Raw genomic sequence first — 21,936 nt, forward strand, 5'->3', positions numbered from 1 at the left:
TTTCAGTTAGGTCTTGCTCTAGCTTCTTTAGGGGTTATTACTTCCTTAGTAGCTCAACATATGTACTCTTTACCTCCTTATGCATTCATAGCACAAGACTTTACTACTCAAGCTGCTTTATATACTCATCACCAATATATTGCAGGGTTCATCATGACAGGGGCTTTTGCTCATGGAGCTATTTTTTTCATTAGGGATTACAATCCGGAACAGAATGAGGATAATGTATTGGCAAGAATGTTAGACCATAAAGAAGCTATCATATCTCATTTAAGTTGGGCTAGCCTCTTTCTAGGATTCCATACCTTGGGCCTTTATGTTCATAACGACGTCATGCTTGCTTTTGGTACTCCAGAAAAGCAAATCTTGATCGAACCTATATTTGCCCAATGGATACAATCTGCTCATGGCAAGACGACATATGGGTTCGATATACTCTTATCTTCAACGAATGGCCCCGCTTTCAATGCGGGTCGAAGCCTATGGTTGCCCGGATGGTTGAATGCTGTTAATGAGAATAGTAATTCGCTTTTCTTAACAATAGGACCTGGGGATTTCTTGGTTCATCATGCTATTGCTCTAGGTTTGCATACAACTACATTGATTTTAGTAAAGGGCGCTTTAGATGCACGCGGTTCCAAATTAATGCCAGATAAAAAGGATTTTGGATATAGTTTTCCTTGTGACGGCCCAGGGCGCGGCGGTACTTGTGATATTTCTGCTTGGGACGCATTTTATTTGGCAGTTTTCTGGATGTTAAATACCATTGGGTGGGTTACTTTTTATTGGCATTGGAAACATATCACATTATGGCAGGGCAACGTTTCACAATTTAATGAATCCTCCACTTATTTGATGGGATGGTTAAGAGATTACCTATGGTTAAACTCTTCACAACTTATCAATGGATATAATCCTTTTGGGATGAATAGTTTATCGGTATGGGCGTGGATGTTCTTATTTGGACATCTTGTTTGGGCTACTGGATTTATGTTCTTAATTTCCTGGCGGGGGTATTGGCAGGAATTAATTGAGACTTTAGCATGGGCTCATGAACGCACACCTTTAGCTAATTTAATTCGCTGGAGAGATAAGCCCGTGGCTCTTTCCATTGTGCAAGCAAGATTGGTTGGATTAGCTCACTTTTCCGTGGGTTATATATTCACTTATGCAGCTTTCTTGATTGCCTCAACATCAGGCAAGTTTGGTTAATTTAGTTTGTTTTTTTGTACTGTATCAGCACCTAGTTCATTACTCTTGATAGAGAGGGAGGATCTGCCTTTTTAGATTTCTTTTTCTATTTATTTTTCCATCTAGGATTAGAACCGTATACTTGGTAATAATAGCAACGACACATTATGGCAAAAAAAAGTTTGATTCAGAGGGAGAAGAAGCGGCAGAAATTAGAACAGAAATATCATTTGATTCGTCAATCTTTAAAAAAAAAGATAAGAAGCAAAGTTTCTCCCTTGAGTTTGAGTGAAAAAACGAAAATGCGAGAAAAATTGCAATCCCTACCGCGTAATAGTGCACCTACACGCCTTCATCGACGTTGTTTTTTGACCGGAAGACCTAGAGCTAACTATCGACATTTTGGGCTATCCGGACACGTACTTCGAGAAATGGTTTATGAATGTTTGTTACCGGGTGCAACAAGATCCAGTTGGTAAGGATAAAATACCCTTTCGTATTTGTATGGATTTCTGGAATTGATAATCATAGAGGAGCCCTCTTTACCATTCTGTATAAATGGACTATTCTATTTGTATAGATATTGGTAGAGGGGCGTATCCAACCCTCTTTTATCCACTAGTTACCCCTCTTTAGTTTAAGAGTATAGAGCAGTTTGGTAGCTCATAAGGCTCATAACCTTGGGGTTGCGGGTTCGATTCCCACTACCGCCTCCATACTCCTTCTTTATGATATATGCATGATATAATATATACATCATGCATTTGTATCTGGATTTTTTGATTTCCTAAAAGAGTTTTGGTCTAACAGTTTTTTCTCGGAAGAAGCAAAAAAATAAAAGAAAGAATAAAATATGAAAGAAAAGCGTCCATTGTCTAATGGATAGGACAGAGGTCTTCTAAACCTTTGGTATAGGTTCAAATCCTATTGGACGCAATCTTATTTCTATCTATTCTTTAAATAACTATACTAAACTAAAAACAAAGAAAACTTTTTTGCATGATTCAAATGAAAAAGCTTTCTCAACGATTCCTATTCTACTAACAAGAGTAGACATGCAAAATTTATTTGTTACTGAAGAGAAAACCGTTCCAGCTGTTCCTGAATAGCTTCCTTCAAAAGGATTTCCGCTTGCTCGGTGAATGTCTTGCTAGAAGATATAATTTCTTGGAATTGAGGTTTAGTATCTTTTAGATGTTTACGTAACTCATCCAGAAATTTATTTACCTGTTCAATTTCTAACGAATCAAGATATCCTCTTGTTCCGGTATAAATAGTAGCTATCTGCTCTTCCACTGGGAGAGGATTTGCCTGGGATTGTTTAAGCAATTCCCTTAATCGTCGACCCCTTGCCAATTGATTCTGACTTGTTTTATCGAGAGCAGAGGCGAATTGTGCAAAGGCTTGTAACTCTGCGAATTGCGCTAGTTCCAATTTTGATTTGCCAGCTACTTGTTTCATGGCTTTAATTTGAGCCGCGGATCCTACTCTGGAAACAGAAATACCCACATTAATAGCGGGTCGAATTCCGGCATTGAATAGATCCGCAGATAAGAATATTTGTCCATCTGTAATGGAGATTACATTAGTAGGAATATAGGCGGAAACGTCTCCAGATTGAGTCTCAACTATTGGTAAAGCGGTCATACTTCCTTCGCCTAAAAGAGAATTTAATTTAGCGGCTCTTTCTAAAAGGCGTGAATGCAAATAAAAAACATCCCCTGGATAAGCCTCACGTCCGGGAGGTCTTCTTAATAGAAGGGACATTTGGCGATAAGCTTGTGCCTGTTTGGAGAGATCATCATAAATTATTAAAGTATGCCGTTCGCGGTACATAAAATACTCAGCCAGGGCTGCTCCCGTATAAGGAGCGAGGTATTGTAATGTAGCAGGTGAATCCGCCATTTCAGCTACTACAATAGTGTATTCCATGGCCCCCTCCTCATGGAAAGTAGTTACTACTTGAGCTACGGAGGATGCTCTTTGACCGATAGCTACATAAACACATATTACACCTTGCCCTTTTTGATTGAGAATTGTATCTGTGGCTACTGCTGTTTTGCCAGTCTGTCTGTCCCCAATAATTAACTCTCGCTGACCGCGCCCTATAGGGATCATCGAATCGATAGCAATAAGCCCTGTTTGAAGAGGTTCGTATACGGAACGCCTGGAAATTATACTTGGAGCAGGAGATTCAATTAAGCGAGATTCGGAAGCTATAATTTCGCCTTTCCCATCAATAGGTTTAGCCAGAGCATTTACAACACGACCCAAGTAAGCCTCACTCACGGGTATCTGAGCAATTCTTCCTGTTGCTTTTACAAAACTTCCCTCTTGTATCATCAACCCATCGCCCATTAATACAATCCCAACATTTTTGGATTCCAAATTCAGAGCAATACCCCTAGTACCTTCTGCAAATTCGACTAATTCACCTGACATTATTTCACCAAGACCTATAATACGAGCAATCCCATCCCCCACTTGAACTACGCGACCTATATTCTCAATCCCTACTTTCCTATTATATTGTTCAATACGTTCGCGGAGAATTTTATGAATTTCGTCGACTCGAAGGGTTGCCATTAGTGTTTCTTGACTCTTTTTTCGGAAGCAAGGGGAAAAATAATGCCTAAATTCTAAACGAAAGTAGAAGTTCAAGGCCTAATTAATTTAATTATTTCTTCCATTCCAGGGACCCGAGAATGCCAATATTAGCACGAATCGTACGGAAATGTAACTCGGTATTCAAACAACTATTCAGAGTTCCTAGAGCTCCTTGTACGGCCTGTTGGAAAACCCGCTGTCGGACCTGATTCATTGCCCTTTGTTTTTCAAAATAAAGGGTTTCGTTTTTAGACTTTTCCAATTGTTCCAAACTAATAGAAGTAGCATTAATCAAATTTGCTTTTTCTCGTTCTATCTCAGAGTATCCATTCATTCGATACTCATCCGCTTCTAGTTCGACTTTCTGTAATCGAATCCGAGCTTTTTCGAGTTGCTCAATGGTCCCTCTACGCAATTCTTCTGAATTTCGAATAGTACTCAAGATCCTCTGTTTTCGATTATCTAATAAATCTTTTAATGAAAGTAGATTATTTTGTAAGTTTACAACTTTTATGATCTCTTCCCGAACCAAACATGAATCTTTCGATTCATTTGGCTCTCACGCTCCTTTTTTTTTTTCTATAGCTATTTCCATATCTTTTTTTTAAGTAATGAGCCTATCCTCTATCTTCTTTTTTATGTTTATATTTCAATATACCGAAACCTATATAAGACTAGATAAATATTAAGAGGACTCTTCCGCCTAGATAAAAATATATCATGGTCAGCAAAGTTGTTTCTTTATTTTTATTTGCCCTCTAGTTAATAATTTCAATTTCATTAAGAAAAACTAACTAAATAAATGGAAAATGAAAATTAATAGAATTCTTTTTTATTTTTTTTTTCTTCAAATCCAAAAAATTTCTCTTTTTTATACATAGGTCGTCGATTCGGCATTGGTTAAAAAAGGGCAGGGTGCCCCCTTTTTTTTCTAGTAAATAGTTCAAACCATTTTATCGATATGAGTGTTCTATATCAGATAAATTTTACATTAGCTATTTCCCGTTTAAATTGGTACTAATACTAATATAGTTGTAGAAAGAGTACCTCTTTTTGCCTGGACTTCAAGCAGTTTAGCTTTAACCGTGTTAATGGTCTCACATTCTTGGTTTATAGAGAATCAAAGTTGATTTACCAATGAGTCGCGAAATGCTATGGTTCTTCCATATGATTTCTGAATTTATTCAGAAGTAATTCGTCGAGATCGTGCACCCTTTTCTTATTTATCCGAAAAATACTAAAAAATATTATAAAGTGCAGCCGGATAGATCCAATCTATTCTTGAAATAGACAACTCGCACACACTCCCTTTCCAAAAAAAATCAAAACACCAACCACTACAGTTAGATTTATTAGATTTGTTGCTAAAATATCGGTATTAAGCCCGAAACTGCCAGCGGATGGCCAGTGAGCTAAAAAAACGAAAGAATGGGTTACATTTTTCATATGCTCTCCTCTTATAGATAGGACGAACAAAGAACAAAGTTTTTCGATCACTTACTTCGCTCGCCCTTTTTTGATCGGTTTTTTTAATGCAAATAGATTCAATCTAGTAATTTCTTTTAGATTAAGTCTTACGTCTTGTTTGACCGGTGAAAGACTTCCTTTGTTGAAATGTTCTGTTCCCAAAATTCCTAAAATAAAAGGAAAAAACTTTCCACTTTCCTAAACTAAGGACGGGAAATAAGAAGGTGAGCATATCTTCTAAATTAATAATACTCAACTCAGCCCTTCCTAGAATGGGGTATTATCTGTCCCGATAAATAGATAATTCCAGGAGTAATAAATAGGAGTAAATTAAATAAAGTATTGATATAATTGGAATTGTGGAAGCAAATACCAATTTACTAAAAAAAGAAAAAAGTATCTAATCGAAATCGAAAGAATTTTTTTTTTAAGATTAAACAAAAGGGTTCGCAAATAAAAGCGCTAGTGCCACAACTAGTCCATAAATTGTTAAAGCTTCCATAAAAGCTAGACTAAGCAATAAAGTACCTCGTATTTTACCTTCTGCTTCTGGCTGTCTCGCAATACCTTCTACAGCTTGTCCTGCAGCAGTACCTTGACCAACTCCAGGTCCAATAGAAGCAAGCCCTACGGCCAATCCAGCAGCAATAACAGAAGCAGCAGCAATTAGTGGATTCATGGTGAGTAGTTCCTCGTGTCAAAAAAAAGAAATGGTTAAGGATACAATCAACCAATAAATTCTTACTTCTAAGCTCTATTGGGGAGAAGTAAAGTAACTAAAAAGTACAAATTGAAATCAAATTGAAATGATAATGTGAATTGTCCGAACTACATAGAAGGGAATTCCATATCCATATATCGGATTAGATAATGAATCTAACCTAGGAATATATAATATAATATCCTATATATATACATTTGTTTCTTCTATTTTGTTTGCATATTTTCTCATTTTCTATTGAATCGGATTCTAAAATCATTGCTTAAAGTGGAAACCTGCATAAAAGAGGACTCCACTTATAGACATTAAGGATATTATAGTATAGATCTAGCCTGACTCCACCCTCCTTAATGCATATATACTTTGAAAATTCCATAATATAGTCTATTCTATTCTCTCTCCTACAACTCTAGGCTATATATTCATACGCATTTCTAACTATTTTTTTGCAACCAAGCAGATTATCTGGAACCATGCATGAATTGAGCTAAGCTGCAAAAAAAAAAAATACTATTTCCAAAAAGAGTCAATTCAATGATGACCCTCCATGGATTCACCTATATAGGCTGCGGCTAATGTTGCAAAAATAAGAGCTTGAATACCGCTTGTAAATAATCCAAGAAACATGACCGGTATAGGGATTACTAAGGGGACTAAAGAAACAAGAACAACAACGACTAATTCATCCGCCAATATATTCCCGAAAAGTCGAAAGCTAAGCGATAATGGTTTTGTGAAATCTTCTAGGATGTTAATTGGTAAAAGGATTGGAGTTGGTTTAATATATTTCTCGAAATAGCTCAATCCTTTTTTGCTAAGACCAGCATAAAAATATGCCGCTGACGTGAGTAAAGCTAAAGCAACAGTAGTATTTATATCATTCGTGGGCGCTGCTAATTCCCCATGGGGTAACTCTATAATTTTCCAAGGTAAAAGAGCACCCGACCAATTCGAAACAAAAATAAAAAGGAACATAGTTCCAATAAAGGGAACCCAGGGACCATATTCTTCTCCAATCTGAGTTTTGCTCAAGTCTCGAATAAACTCAAGGACATATTCAAAAAAATTCTGACCGTCGGTCGGGATGGTTTGTGGATTCCGAACAGCTATGACAACTGAACCTAGCAAGATAGTAATTACGACCCAAGAAGTGATGAGTACTTGGGCATGAATTTGGAAACCTCCTATTTGCCAATAGAAGTGTTGGCCTACTTCTACACCCGATATATCGTATAACCCCTTGAGTGTTTTAATGGAACAAGGTATAATATTCATATTGTCCTCTGATAAAAATTGAACTTCAAAAAAGGAATTCTTTTGATTCAACCATCTCTTTCTCAACTCAGCAACTTGAAGTATTAATCTTATATTTAGGATACCAAGAAAGCACATCAGATCATAATATATATCAATACCCTCTAATATATATCAATATTCCCCTTCTTTTTTCTATGCAAAAAAAATTCTATGCAAAAAAAAAGATATAGTAAAGTAAGTGATTCCATAAATTTACGCAGTTGCCCAAGAATTCACTATATATTCTTAATCAACGATTTCTTATATAGAGAGAACGGCCCTCACAAATTGAAAATACTAATTTGTTAAGAATCAATCGAATTGAAGTCATAGTGTCATCGTTGGCTGGAATCGATATATTCGCGAGATCCGGGTCACAATTTGTATCGACTAAAGAAATAGTAGGAATCCCCAAAATGGCACATTCCCGAAGAGCTATATACTCTTTTTGCTGATCAAGGACGATCACAATGTCTGGCAATCTCGTCATATATTTGATCCCGCCGAGATACCTTTGCAAAGTAGATAATTTTCTCTTCAAGATTGCCACATCTCTTTTTGGGAGATGGTGGAATTTTCCCATTTTTTCTTCTGCTCTTAAGTCTCTAAATTGAGAAAGTCTAGTTTTCGTAATCGACCAATTCGTTAACATACCACTGAACCACTTTTTATTAACATAATGACAACGAGCCCTTATTGCAGCTGATGCTACTAAATCTGTTGCTCTTTTTTTGGTACCAACAATTAAGAAACTTTTTCCCTGACTTGCTGCATCAAAAACTAAATCACAAGCTTCTGATAAAAAACGAGCCGTTCTAGCGAGATTTATAATATGAGTACCTTTACGCTTTGCCGAAATGTAAGGGGCCATTTTAGGATTCCATTTCTTAATACCATGACCAAAATGAACTCCTGCTTCTATCATCTCTTTCAAATTAATGTTCCAATATCTTCTTGTCATTTTTTCCACACTTCCTTTTTTTTAATCCTACCATTCCATTACGGAATTTAGTTCTTTTTGAAGATTAAGAAAGATCCGAAATAGCTTGAAATAAATAATAATTGTTCCGAGAGAACCTTGTACTAAGATAAGAGTTGGCCATTGATACATGGTATAAACATAACCACCTTAATGAATTAACTGACTTGTTTTACTTATTAAAATAAAAATCTTAAAAATCTAAAATTTGACCTGTTAGTGTTCTAAGTTCAAAAGTCTAGTAAAGTAAAAAATATTTTTATGGGGGTTCTTATGTCTCATAAAAATTGTTTGTTACGTCAGAATCTGAAGAAACTAATTCTGTATGGAGAAACAAAAAATCTCTCATTTCCGACGCGAATAGATTTTTTTTTTTTATTTCGAAATAAAGGTTCTTGTCTTGTGGGGAACGATGCACAAATTTTTGGAATCCGGTACCAACAGGTATAATCCCCCCCAGAACTACGTTTTCTTTCAAGCCTTTCAACCAATCAATGCGACCTCGTAGGGCAGCTTTTGCTAAAACTCGAGCAGTTTCTTGAAAACTTGCTTCAGATATGAAACTTTGGGTATTCAGGGAAGCCCTTGTTATTCCCAATAAGATTGCCCGATAATAGATCGATTCATCCAAAGCTCGTCCTGCTCGTTCCGCTCGCAATAGTCCGATTAATTCCCCAGGCGAAAAAACATTAGACATTCCATCTTCGGAAACCCGCACTTTTGATGTTACTTGGCGTATAATAATCTCTATATGTCTATTATGGATCTGTACCCCTTGGGATCGATAAACCTTTTGGATTTTATTAACCAAAGAGATACGACTTTGGGCTATGGTTAGCTCAGCTCCAATCAAGAATCCCCAAGGGACCCCAAGAATTCTTGGTATACGCTCATTCCAATCCTCAATTCTCCTTTCGAGATTCGGGGATAATGAATCAATTGAACGCGCTTCAAAGATTTGTTCCACTTTTGGAAGACCTTGCGTTATGTCACTAGATCTCGATTTTTCATATATAAACGTAACTAACCTATCTCCCTTGTAAAGGATTTCTCCATAATGACCATTAACAGTTGCTCCTGTAGTGGCCAAATAAGGTTTAGCTGCTCTTATAACAAAGGAATTCATATTTACAATGAAAATTTGACCGGATTTTTTTATGTGCGATTTAAATAGACATACATTTTCACAAATAAATTGTCCAAGGTGAATTATTGCCAATGTCTCTTCCCAAGAATCATGATGGACAAAGTGACAATTCAAAAGGAATGGATCCAACATTATGTTACTATCGAAATTAGAAATCCTTTTATTTTCATCTATTAAAGAGTATTTAAGTTCTTGAAGTACTTGGAAGGTTTGTTTTAAATTGTCAACGAACAAATATTTTTTTAACAGGATTTTATTATGCGTTAGTAAATAGTAAGATGAAGAAAAATGCGATATACTAGCTACAATAGCGCCTAAGGGCCCAAAAATTTCTCGAATAGGAATTCTAGGATTCCATTCTTTTATCGCATTGGGATGTTTTGAATTCTTGAATAAACCAATTCGAGAACAGTTGGATGCCGACAAAATCATCAAAGAGTGGTATTCTTTATTTCGATTCAACAAAGTGCCAATAGCTTCTGGATGTTGGCTAAGTGATTCAATCTTCGCCTTGGAATAAAAAGAATTGATATTGGCGCGATCTAACCTATTATGGGGAATCGGTCCTGCACTTGTCCTACCATACCTTTTTCGTGTATACGAAATAGTGGACTTGACTAACTCAATTCTTAGGAAATCGCGAATAAGATCATTTGCTCTTACCTCAACAAGGGAAGCACCAGCCTTTTCTTTTTCTTCTTGTTCCCAATTCACTACTAAGCAAGTTCTAACAAATTGACTATTTGTGTGATAAATTCTTTGAGTTAACTTGCTATTTTCATGAGAAATAAAATTGACAAGTCGAATTTGGAGATTATTTTCTTCTTGCAAGAGATCCTGCGGGAAAAGTGTTGCTAAATTTCTTCCTTCGTCCATTTCATATGCCACTGTAGGGCGAACGGAAACAAAATACTTTTCCTTGCTCTTGAGAATTTTTTTCCGTTGAACATAGACCCAATTTTTCCTTTTTTTTGATTCCTTAGAATCTTTTTTTTGTCTTTCTGGCGGTATCAAACAGCCACCTAATATCTTATCCGCCTCTTCAGGAAAATGAATATCTCCGGAAAATATTTTGAGTTCCGTATGGCTTTTTTTTCTCTTCACTCGGACCAGTCCGCCTAGTCGACTTCTTGTATTTTTTGTGAGTTGTGTATTCACTCCAATAATACTATTGTCAAGTATCTTTAGGGATGAAGATCTCGGCAAGATATGAAGTTCTTGAAGAATGAAAAAAAACCGATCTACTTCTTTTTGGTATTTTAGACTAAATTCTTTTGTTCCTCGATGCTCAATCAAACCCTCTTTTTTTAAGATGGAATCTTCCTCTGGGCTCTCGTATTCGTCCTCTGAATCTTCTTCTGAGTCTTCCTCTAAAGTACCATATTTTTCCTCTGCGCTTTCCCCGGGGCTGCCATATTCGTCTTCTGAGTCTTCCTCTAGAGTTCCATATTCGTCCTCTTGGGTCCTATATTTGCTCTCTGGGCTCCCATATTCCTCTTCTGAGTCTTTCTCTAAAGTCCTATATTCGTTCTCTGGGTTCCCATATTCGTTTTCTGGGCTCCCATATTCGTCTTCTAGGGTTTCATATTCGTATTCGTCTTCTAGGATTCCATATTTAGATTCTTCTAGGGTTTCATATTCATATTCGTCCTCTCGGGTCCTGTATTCGTCTTCTAGGGTCTCATATTCCTCTTCTGAGTCTTCCGCTCGAGTCCTATATTCTTCTTCTAGGGTCCTATATCTAAATTTAACAATTCCTGAACCCTTTTTATCTTTTCTGTATCGGGGATCGTCAAAATAAGCAAAAATAGTATTTCTACGTAAAACACCCATAAGGGGGATTTCAATCGAAATCCCAAAACAGGATATTAGTTCTTTCTCTTGTTCTTGATGATATTGTAATGGAATGACGAACCTATTTCTTCGCTTTTTCGCCAACAAATCTGAATTATCTTGAAAAATAGAAGGATAGATAAAATTCCAATGGCCATTGGACATGATTCGATCCGACGTTGAATAATCAAGAATTTCCCTATCTTTTTTACCATAAGTATTCATTTGATCTTGATCCTTGTGGAGTGAAAAAGACGCTATACTGGATCTGCACATACTTACTGACAATATCCATAAATGGCTTGTTTTTGGTAATCGGCGAAGATTACCATATTGATATTCGGGCGCATGGTAAACATCAGTACTCCAGTGCATTTCGCCGTCTGATTCAGAATAAATATGCTTTTGTACCCTTTCTTTAAAATGTAAAGTGGACGTTCCGGCACGAATCTCCGCAATTACTTGTTCGGATTTTACATATTGATCATTTTGCACTAGAATCAAGCTTTTTGAGGGAATATTCACACTATATAGAATATCTTGACTCTGAATAGTTACATGCAAGTCTATATAACATAGAAAAGCAGGCTGCCCATGACGGGTACGTGTGGGGTGAACCAAATTCTCATTGAATTTTATTTTTCCATTCGAAGGGGATCGTACAAGGTCGGCAGTACCCCCTGTGAATACTCCGCCAGTATGAAAAGTTCTTAATGTTAGTTGAGTCCCTGGCTCCCCAATTGATTGACCTGCAATAATACCTACGGCTTCTCCCAATTCGACCAGATCACTATGAGTAGGACTCCGGCCATAGCATAATTGACAGATCCAAGAAGTGCTTCGGCAAGTAAAGGGGGTTCTAATATATATTGGTTGTGCTCGAAATGGTTGTGCTCGAAAGGCAGTTATGAATCGATTGACTAATCCAATTCCAATATCTTGATTTCGCGCGGCAATGCATCGTGAACCGATATATATATCGTCTGCTAATACACGACCAATTAGTGTTTGGACAAAAAGTTTTTCCGTCATCCCATTTTGAGGACTTACAGAAATACCTCGGATAGTACCACAATCTCTTCTACGCACAATAATATGTTGAACTACTTCAACAAGTCTACGTGTAAGATATCCAGCATCTGCTGTTCGCACAGCAGTATCTACAACCCCTTTGCGGGCTCCATAGCAGGAAATTATATATTCTGTCAAAGAAAGTCCCTCGCGTAAATTGCTTTGAATAGGTAAATCAATCATTTGTCCTTGAGGGTCCGACATTAATCCTCTCATACCTACTAATTGGTGTACTTGAGATGCATTTCCTCTGGCTCCTGAAAAAGACATTAGATAGACTGGATTAGAAGGATCCGTTATCCGAAAATTTGAATTCATTTCTTGTTTCAAATATTCACTTGTCGCATACCATATCTCAACAGATTGGCGTAATTTTTCTACCGCGTGTACAGCCCCATAATAATAGTGTTTCTCCAAAAGAAAACTCTGTTGTTCCGCGTCTTGGACTAACCATCCCTTAGAGGGTATTGTTAAAAGATCCTCGATTCCTAACGAAATCGATGTAGTAGTGGCTTGATGGAAGCCCAGAGTCTTTAGTTGATCCAGTATATGGGATGTATATCCCATTCCAAAATGATCTATTAATCTGCTAATAAGTCGTTTCATACCAGTTCCGTCTATCTCTTTATTATGAAAGACCAGATTGGCCCGTTCCGCCATACATAAGTACCCCCTTTTCGGCTGAGTAGGATTCGACAATTGCTGAGTAGGATTCGACAATGGGCCTGAGTCAGTGATTCGAAAATTTAATTAACTTAATTGCCTCAATCTCAATCTGGATTCGCGTGGCAAATAATGATGATACTAGGGAAATCGGAATGCCCCCCGAAAGGGGAGGGGCATCGCCGAATCTAACTTTCTTGTTTAGGTAGTGTATGAATAGGCCTGACTAAATCCTTGTATGGCTTCCTCTATTTCTCTATAAAAAGAAATATGACCAAGAGTGGTTCGAATGTATATCGAACGAATTTCTTTTTTTCTATTTCCCATTATTAGATAGTGGGCATAAATCTCATGATAAGTCCCCAAAGATTCATATTGAACTTCAATCGGAACTTCTCTTGACCCAATGACGCGTTGATCCAGGTTCCATCGTAGCCACAAGGGACTATCTAAACTGATTAGTTTTTGTCTATAAGCTCCCAGTGCATCATAAGAACTAGAAAAATGGGGTTCTTTATCTTTCCTATATTTAAAATTATTATTATTATTGTAATTTACTTTTAGATTTGGGTAGTTTCTGCAACTATTATATCTATTTGCACAAATACCTCGACGCTTTCCAATCGTTAATACATAAAGCCCGATAAGCATGTCTTGGGTTGGTACGCAAATAGGATCCCCAATAGCGGGAGATAAGAGATTCATATGAGAAAACATAAGTAAACGGGCTTCTGCCTGAGCTTCCAAGGATAAAGGTAGATGAACAGCCATTTGATCTCCATCAAAGTCCGCATTGAAACCCTTACACACTAATGGGTGTAAAGAAATAGTACGCCCCTCTACTAAAGTGGGTTGAAAGGCCTGTATGCCTAATCTATGCAGGGTAGGTGCTCTATTTAACAGTACAGGATGTCCCCGCATAACTTCTTGAAGTATTTCCCATACAATGGGTTCTTTTTCCCAAATTTTCCTTTTAGCAATCCTTACATTAGAAGTGGCGCGTTTCGTGATTAAATCGCGAATTACAAATAGCTGAAAAAGCTTTATTGCTATCTCTAGAGGTAATCCACATTGATGTAATGAAAGCGAAGGACCCACAACAATGACAGAACGCCCCGAGTAATCGACCCGTTTCCCAAGCAGAGTCTCGCGAAACCTTCCCTCTTTACCTTCAATTACATCTGAAAGTGATTTGTATACTTTATTGTGACCATCCCTCGTCGGTTGCCCGCGGGACCCACTATCAAGAAGTGTATCCACGGCTTCTTGTACCAATTTTTCCTGGCACATTACTAAATCTGCTGGCGCTAATTCACTTCTTTTTAATAGATAGGCAAGATTGTTGTTCCGACGGATAACTCTCTTATAAAGTTCATTAATGTCTGAAGTCACTACTTTATCTCCAGACCTATAAACAATAGGTCTCAATTCGGGAGGAAGAACCGGTAATAAGCACAAAACCATCCATTCTGGTTCTACATTTGTTTGAATAAAATGTTTCGCCAATTGCATGCGTCTAATCAAAAAAACTTTTCTTATTCGTCTTTTTCTATCTTCCCACTCATCTCCACTATACCCCTCGTCTTCTAATTCCTTCCATTCGACCAAAGAATTCTCTATAATAATTCGCAAATCCAAATCTGCTAATTGTTCTCTAATAGCACCTGCTCCTGTCGCAATTTCCCGATTTCGAAATGTTGCAAAGCCTGGGGTAGAAAAAAAGGGAGAAATGCTGTGGTTACAGGATGCAATTTCCTCTTCGAATAAACCTCGTAATCGTAAAAAAGTGGGTTTTTTAGTGCTGGGCCTAGCAAAAGAGAAATCGCCGTATACTAGGCCCTCCAACTTCTTAAGAGGTTTATCTAAAAGATTCGCGATATAACTAGGAAGACCTTTCAAATACCACACATGAGTCACGGGACATGCGAGTTTGATGTATCCCATTTGATATCTTCGTATCCGAGAATCCACAAATTCGACCCCGCATTTTTGGCAAAATCTTTCGTCTTCGTTTTCAGCTCCGCTCGCTCGAGAATTGCCACAAGCGCAAATCCCGCTTTTTATGGGTCCAAAGATTCTTTCGCAAAACAATCCATCTTTTTCTGGTTTATCGGTTTTATAATGAAAAGTAGAGGGCCTTGTGACTTCGCCAACGACTTCTCCATTAGGTAGGTTTTTGTTAGCCCAAGCCTTTATTTGTTGAGGGGAAACGAGTCCAATTTGAAGTTGTTGATGTTTATATTGGTCAATCATAAAATAGAAATAAGAAAAGAATTTATATTTATTCCGATCAAACTTCCTCCCTATTAACCTGGAAGTTCTTTTCAGATACAAGGAAATGATTCAGTTCTAGAGCCAAAGATCGTAGTTCTCGAACGAGCACTCGAAAAGATTCTGGAGGATCCTCATGATTAGGTATTCTTTTTCCCCAGATCGTAGCATTAAGTATTTCTTGGCGAGCTATAAGATGGTCAGATTTATAAGTAAGTATCTCTTGTAAAATATGAGCAACACCAAATCCTTCTAAAGCCCAAACTTCCATTTCTCCTACTCGTTGTCCCCCTTGCTTGGCTCTTCCTCTAACCGGTTGTTGTGTAACAAGTGAGTAGGGCCCAGTAGAACGCCCATGAATTTTCTCATCAACTTGATGAATTAATTTTAAGATATAGGACTTCCCTATTAGAACAGGTTGCTCAAAGGGGTCGCCTGTTCTTCCATCAAATATTCTGCTTTTTCCCGGGTACTCGGGTTCAAATACCCATGGATTTTTTGTTTCTTTACTGGCTTCATATAATTCTGAAAACACAAGTTTTCTTGAAGCCTCTTGCTCATATCTCTCATCAAAGGGTGCTATTCTATAATGTTTCTTTAGCAGATCCCCCGCTAATCCGAGCGAGCTTTCAAATATTTGTCCCACATTCATTCGGGAGGGTACTCCTAAGGGATTGAAGACCATATCAACGGGTGTTCCATCTTGCAAATAGGGCATATCTTGCCTAGGCAAAATTTTGGAAATGATCCCTTTATTCCCATGTCTTCCGGCTACTTTATCCCCAACTTTGATTTCACGTTTCTGTAAAATATATACACGAACCATTATGTCGAGCGGGTCCCTTTGGATCCATTTCACATCGATAACGCGCCCTCTTCCACCTATAGGTAATTTCAGAGAAGTTTCTTTTGAAGTGGAAACCTCAAGGCCAAATATGGCCCGTAATAATCCAGCTTCCGCGATATAAGATGATTCGCTCGCTATCTGAGGCGTTAATTTACCTACTAAAATATCACCAGTTTCTACCCAGGATCCCAACCTAACAACTCCATTTCTGTCCAAATTGCGGAGTAAATGTTCTTCTAGATGTGGTATTTCTTTAGTGATTTTTTCAGCGGAGCCCTGGCTTGTCGTATCCGTCTGAATTTCATATTTCCGGATGTGAAAAGAGGTATAAATATCTTCATATACCAAACGTTCGCTAATTAGTACTGCGTCTTCAAAATTGTAACCTTCCCATGGCATATAAGCTACTAATACGTTTTTTCCTAAAGCAAGTTCGCCCCCAATTGTAGCAGCTCCTTCTGCTAAAATTTGTCCTTTTTTAATGGATTTACCCCGTGGAACCCGGGGTTTTTGGTGCATACAAGTATTTTTGTTAGAGCGACGGTGGTTAACTAAAGGAATACTTATAGTCTTCCCACTACTTGATAAAAGTATCTTATGACTATCAGTAGAAATGATCTTTCCCTCGCGTTCGGCTATAATGGAAACCCTCGAATCTAGAGCTGTTTGGCGTTCCAATCCAGTTCCAACAATGCATTTCTCGGACCGAGAAAGCGGAACTGCTTGGCGCTGCATATTAGAACTCATTAAAGCCCGATTCGCATCATTGTGCTCAATAAAAGGAATGAGAGAACCCCCAATAGAAAAATATTGGAAAGGAAAAATACTTCTAACATGAATCTGTTCCCATGCAATAGTCAAGAATTCTTGACGGTATCTAGCCGGAACAACCTGTTCTTCCTGAATACCTTGATTCAAGGACAAAGAATTTCCTGCTGCTATCATATAATATTCATCTCTATTTGGTGATAGATAAACCACCTGTCTCTCTTTTTTTTCTTTTGCTTTCTCAGCAGATATTTCATAAAACGGACTCTCTAGGATCCCCACAAGTGATCAATTCTCGCATGAATTGTTAAGGATCCAGTAAGTCCAACATTGATTCCTTCAGACGTGTCAATTGGACAAATACGCCCATAGTGACTCGGATGAATATCTCGGCTCCGAAAACTTGCGGTTCTCCCCGTCAACCCTCCAGGACCTAAACAACTCACTTTTCGCCCATGAACAGTTTGTGTCAATGGATTCGTTTGATCAAAAACTTGAGATAACGGGTATGTGCCAAAAAAGGTCTCATAAGTAGTTATTAATAAAATTGAAGTTGAAGTTGGAGTTACCAAAGTTTGGGGAGTCGGTTTCGATTGACGTATGAATACTCTACGAATAGTTTTTTGAACTGCATGTTGTAAACGACCAAGAGCCAATCCGAATTGATCTTGTAACAGATCCGCAACCGAACGAATACGTTTATTTTTCAAGTGATTCATATCGTCATCGTCAAGTATACCCGTTCCAAATTTCATTCCAATCAAATGATCCGTAGCGGCCAATACATCTCGTGGTAACAAGAATGTATTGTTCTGAGGAATATCAAGATTAAGTCTCCGATTCATATTTCGTCGACCAATCCTTCCTAATTCACATTTTTGTTGAAAAAATTTCTTTTGTAATTCCTCGCATAAGGACTCCGAAAATACCAGGTCCCCACCTACACAAGCAAATTGTTGATAAAACTCCAAAATAGCTTTTTCTTTTGACTCAATCCTCTTCTTCTCTTTAGCATTCGGGAAAGACAAGAAAATTTCAGGGTAGGAAACATTATCCAGAATTTCTCTTAGATTCGAACCCATAGCTGATGATAGAACTAGAATAGATATCTTTTGTTTTCTACTCACGCGAGCCCATATCCTTTCTTTTTTATCAATTGCTAATTCCGATCTCCCCCCCCAATCTGATATTATAGTGCCAGTGTAGATAGAAATTCCCTTATGATCTAATTCCGAGCGGTAGTAAATACCAGGACTTAGCAATATTTGATTGATCACAATTCGGTATATTCCATTTATAATAAAGGTTCCTAAGGAATTCATTATAGGAATGTTTCCGATAGAAATGGTTTGCTTTTGCACATCGAAACCAAAAATTAATCTCGCAGATACATATAATTCGGAAGAATAGGTGAGTGATTCATACACAGCATCTCTTTCTTTTATCGAGGGTTCTAGCAGTTGATATCCTTTCGCAAATAATTGAAATGCAATTTCGTGATCTGGATCTTTAATTGTTGGAAACTTGTCAAGTTCTTCTGCCAAGGCTTGATTAATGAACCTACAAAATCCCTCGAATTGGATCTGACTAAATCCGGGTATTGTGGACATTCCCTCGTTTCCATTCCGGAGCATCTTAATCTTAAGTTTCCTGTTTATCAAAGAAAAATTCCATTATCAGCTCACTCTTCATCAATCCCTATGGATCGATCTAGCAATCATGGAATCTATATTCTGTTTACTGAATCACATGAAATTCTAGGGAACTCCACATACGTATTTCATATATGTATTTCATACATATGAATAGAGACCATTTGGACGAAAGTTCGAGTTTGCCAGGGGTACAAATGAAATGAAAATGAATTGATAAAACATTCCTACAAAAAAAATTCTGCCACTTATACTTTATGTTATGATATTCTAATCAGATTGGATGGCAAAGATTTCTCATTTTATCTCCTTTCTATGAATGTAATAAAGCCGTAATATAATATACTAGAAAGTTTGACTTTACTTCGATTTAGAATAGCGTGCTTACTTTAATTTCTCAAAATAATTTGAGGGTTCTTTTTTATTTCGGATCGGAGTAGTATAATTGCTAGAAAATTCAGTATTTCATTGTGGAATTCTAAAATAAAGTAAGTCCCTTTTTTAAGTACATGCCAATCTAGTTATCCACCTCTCCCCATATCCATGCTTTTCTTTTATCGTAATTTCACTTGGGTACGCCAAGATAGTCAGGTTATACTCTATATCAGAGCAAATTTCCTTTTTTTATTCAAGATATTTAATTTAATACTTTGAAAAATTAAAGCATGATTCCCCATAGAGATATGTACATAAAGGGGATCTTTGGATAATAATGCTGTTCGGACCTAAAGTTTACCTATACACGGATTAAGCATAAAGCCATAATATTTTATTATGCCATTGAAGGGGGGGGAGATAATACCGATTTAAGAGTAGTTCACTACTGCAATAAAAAAAAGAGAATTCTAGTTAACGGTTCCAATTTATTCTGAATTTTGCAGCCTGTGAATAGAAATCCACTTTTTCTTCTTTTTCATCTCAATAGAAAGAAATGGGAAGTTTTATTGTGTTAACAATGTATGTTTTAAGATAGAATCTATCGAGGAGAATAATAGAAACTGGATCAAAAAAAGCAGGAATAGATTTTTTGAAAAAGATTGGAAAAAAGTAAGTAGAATTATATTCAAAATAAAAGGGGCTTTTCGTAAGAAAACGTGGATGAATACTTGCTGTTTTCTAGATTTTTGATCGGATTTTTTGGCGGCATGGCCAAGCGGTAAGGCAGGGGACTGCAAATCCTTTATCCCCAGTTCAAATCTGGGTGCCGCCTGATCAATAAAATACTTAGGTTTTTTTTATAGTGCTGATCGAATTCGATAAATTTTTACTTCGCATAAGTTCGGGCAAGAGAGTAACTGGGCCTGCCGATACTGGGTTTAGAGAAACCATACCATAGTTCTATCCTCAAACTAGGGTTAGGGTTTGTTTTGACGGTAGTGGCCAAAATGGTTATCAATAGGGGTGAGGTAGTGTTTCCTTATTCTTTTATTATATGAATTTGAATTGGTTCTTAATTGAGATTCGATTTGATAATTTTAAAATACGAGGATAAGATGTCAGAAATCTTGGTATCCAAAGAAAGGTCCCTAAGGGGCATTCTTTTTTTTTTTCAATCTAAGATTCAAGAAGGGACTCCACGAAAGAATATCAAGACTTACTAATTATTATACATTTTTTTATCGTACATCTTATGTTACCTACATACACTAAAGTAAGGACTACTTAATTCTAACGAGAATCAGATTAAATAGGTCGATCAAAAATCAATTTAGGAGTTGTATTATGGATAAAATCTCTTCATTCTTTCATAGAATGATACAAAGCAAGGCTGCAGGGTTTAGGTCAAAAATAAACATTAGGTAAGGTAGGTATCCAATAAATATTTATCTATCGATAATTTTATGGTATATTCGGGCGTCCTTTGCTTAAAAAAAAAAAAAAGAGTAACAAAAGGAATAAAAAATCTTCCTATTCCCGCTTCTTCTATTCAGGACATCATTCCCGTACTCTTTCTTTTTTAAGGAAAAAAGGGCTATAGTATCTCGTATTTTTAATGCTCTCTAATTCTACCAGAATTCCTATAAGAATTTGTTAGGAGTAAATTCCTTGAACTGATTGATCCATGGCCTTAGGGCGGAATCCCTTTTTGACTCTGTACCCTTGATTCCACTATGATTATTGATCAATAGTAGAATAATCCCTTCATAGAAATAGGAGACATAATTTAGATGGATATAGTAAGTCTCGCTTGGGCTGCTTTAATGGTAGTCTTTACATTTTCTCTTTCACTAGTAGTATGGGGAAGGAGTGGACTCTAGGGATACTACTAATTGATTAAGTAATCAAATTGTTGTATCAATTCTTTTCTTTAATGGATCATTTTGCATTAATCATTTTGTCAAACGTTATTCTTTAATCTTTTTCTTTAGTTTTGTTTCACTCCTGTAAGAAACTCTTGTATTGTAAGTTGTAATGTAAGAAAGAGCCATTATACCAATTCAGAATTTCTACTAGAAATGACGAATGGTTAAAAAAAGTTCTATACATAAGAAAATTAGACTTTCTTCCACGGAACTATTCACGGCATATCACACATTTTCCATTTCCTTTTACTTTTTACTATAGTCTATTCTTCATATTATTTTTCTTTCCTTCCATGGATTCTTTGGTCAAGAATTGTCTTAGATTTTTTTATTTTGACCTGATTGAAATTAAGTGGATGCAATGAAAAAAGAAATTGAATTAGACTACTTAACTATTTCAATCTACTAATCTATTCTATGTAGATTCAAAGATAATATAATAGAAAGAATCTAAAGTGTCGTAGAAAAAACTATATGTAGTTCTTTCTACCACACTTTAAGATTCCAACCAGATCCTTTCATTTAAGACTTGGATTTTTTTTATTTAATCCCTTTTTAATTTCTTCAATGATTAATTGGAATTCCAATTAATTATTTTGGCTGACTGTTTTTACATAAATAATAAGTAAAAAAGAAGTAGGAACTAGAATGAACAGTGCAGTAGCAATAAATGCGAGAATATTGACTTCCATAACCTCTTTATTTTTTATTTTCACAATAACTCGGGATGTAATCCCATGGAGAGGAAAAAGGGGTATCTTGTAAATTCAAGGGTAGGGCTTGCATTCTGATAATACTGAATCAATTCAATATTATGAATATCGGATCTATCAAATCAATTCATGGATGAGAGTTATATTTCACGGATGAGAGTTATATAGTATAACATAGGAAGATCCTCTATCCACACTAAGACCAAAATGGGTTTTTTGATTGGATTAGGAATTCCCTCTTTTTTAATCCTTTTCTACTTTTTCTTTTCTATATCTCTAACCCACGAGCTTTCTTAATCTTATACTTTCTTAATCTTATACAATTTCCCTTCCTTTTTCTTATAGTTATACATACAATTATGTATGTATTATATGACCAACTTTCACTTTCTATGGGTCACATAGAC

At 36.7% G+C, this 21,936-nt stretch overlaps 1 non-coding gene across 1 annotated transcript; it reads left to right on the forward strand.

The window, feature by feature from the left end:
* Window positions 1–2,055: 2,055 nt before the first annotated feature.
* TRNAR-UCU (transfer RNA arginine (anticodon UCU)) lies at window positions 2,056–2,127 on the forward strand. The gene has a single exon. It is a non-coding gene; the product is annotated as a tRNA-Arg (tRNA).
* The last annotated feature ends 19,809 nt before the right edge of the window (window positions 2,128–21,936 follow it).

The sequence above is a fragment of the Triticum urartu genome, unplaced genomic scaffold, assembly GCF_056163025.1.
Source record: "Triticum urartu cultivar PI428250 unplaced genomic scaffold, HENAU_Tu73 scaffold2, whole genome shotgun sequence".
Classification (NCBI taxonomy): Eukaryota; Viridiplantae; Streptophyta; class Magnoliopsida; order Poales; family Poaceae; genus Triticum; species Triticum urartu.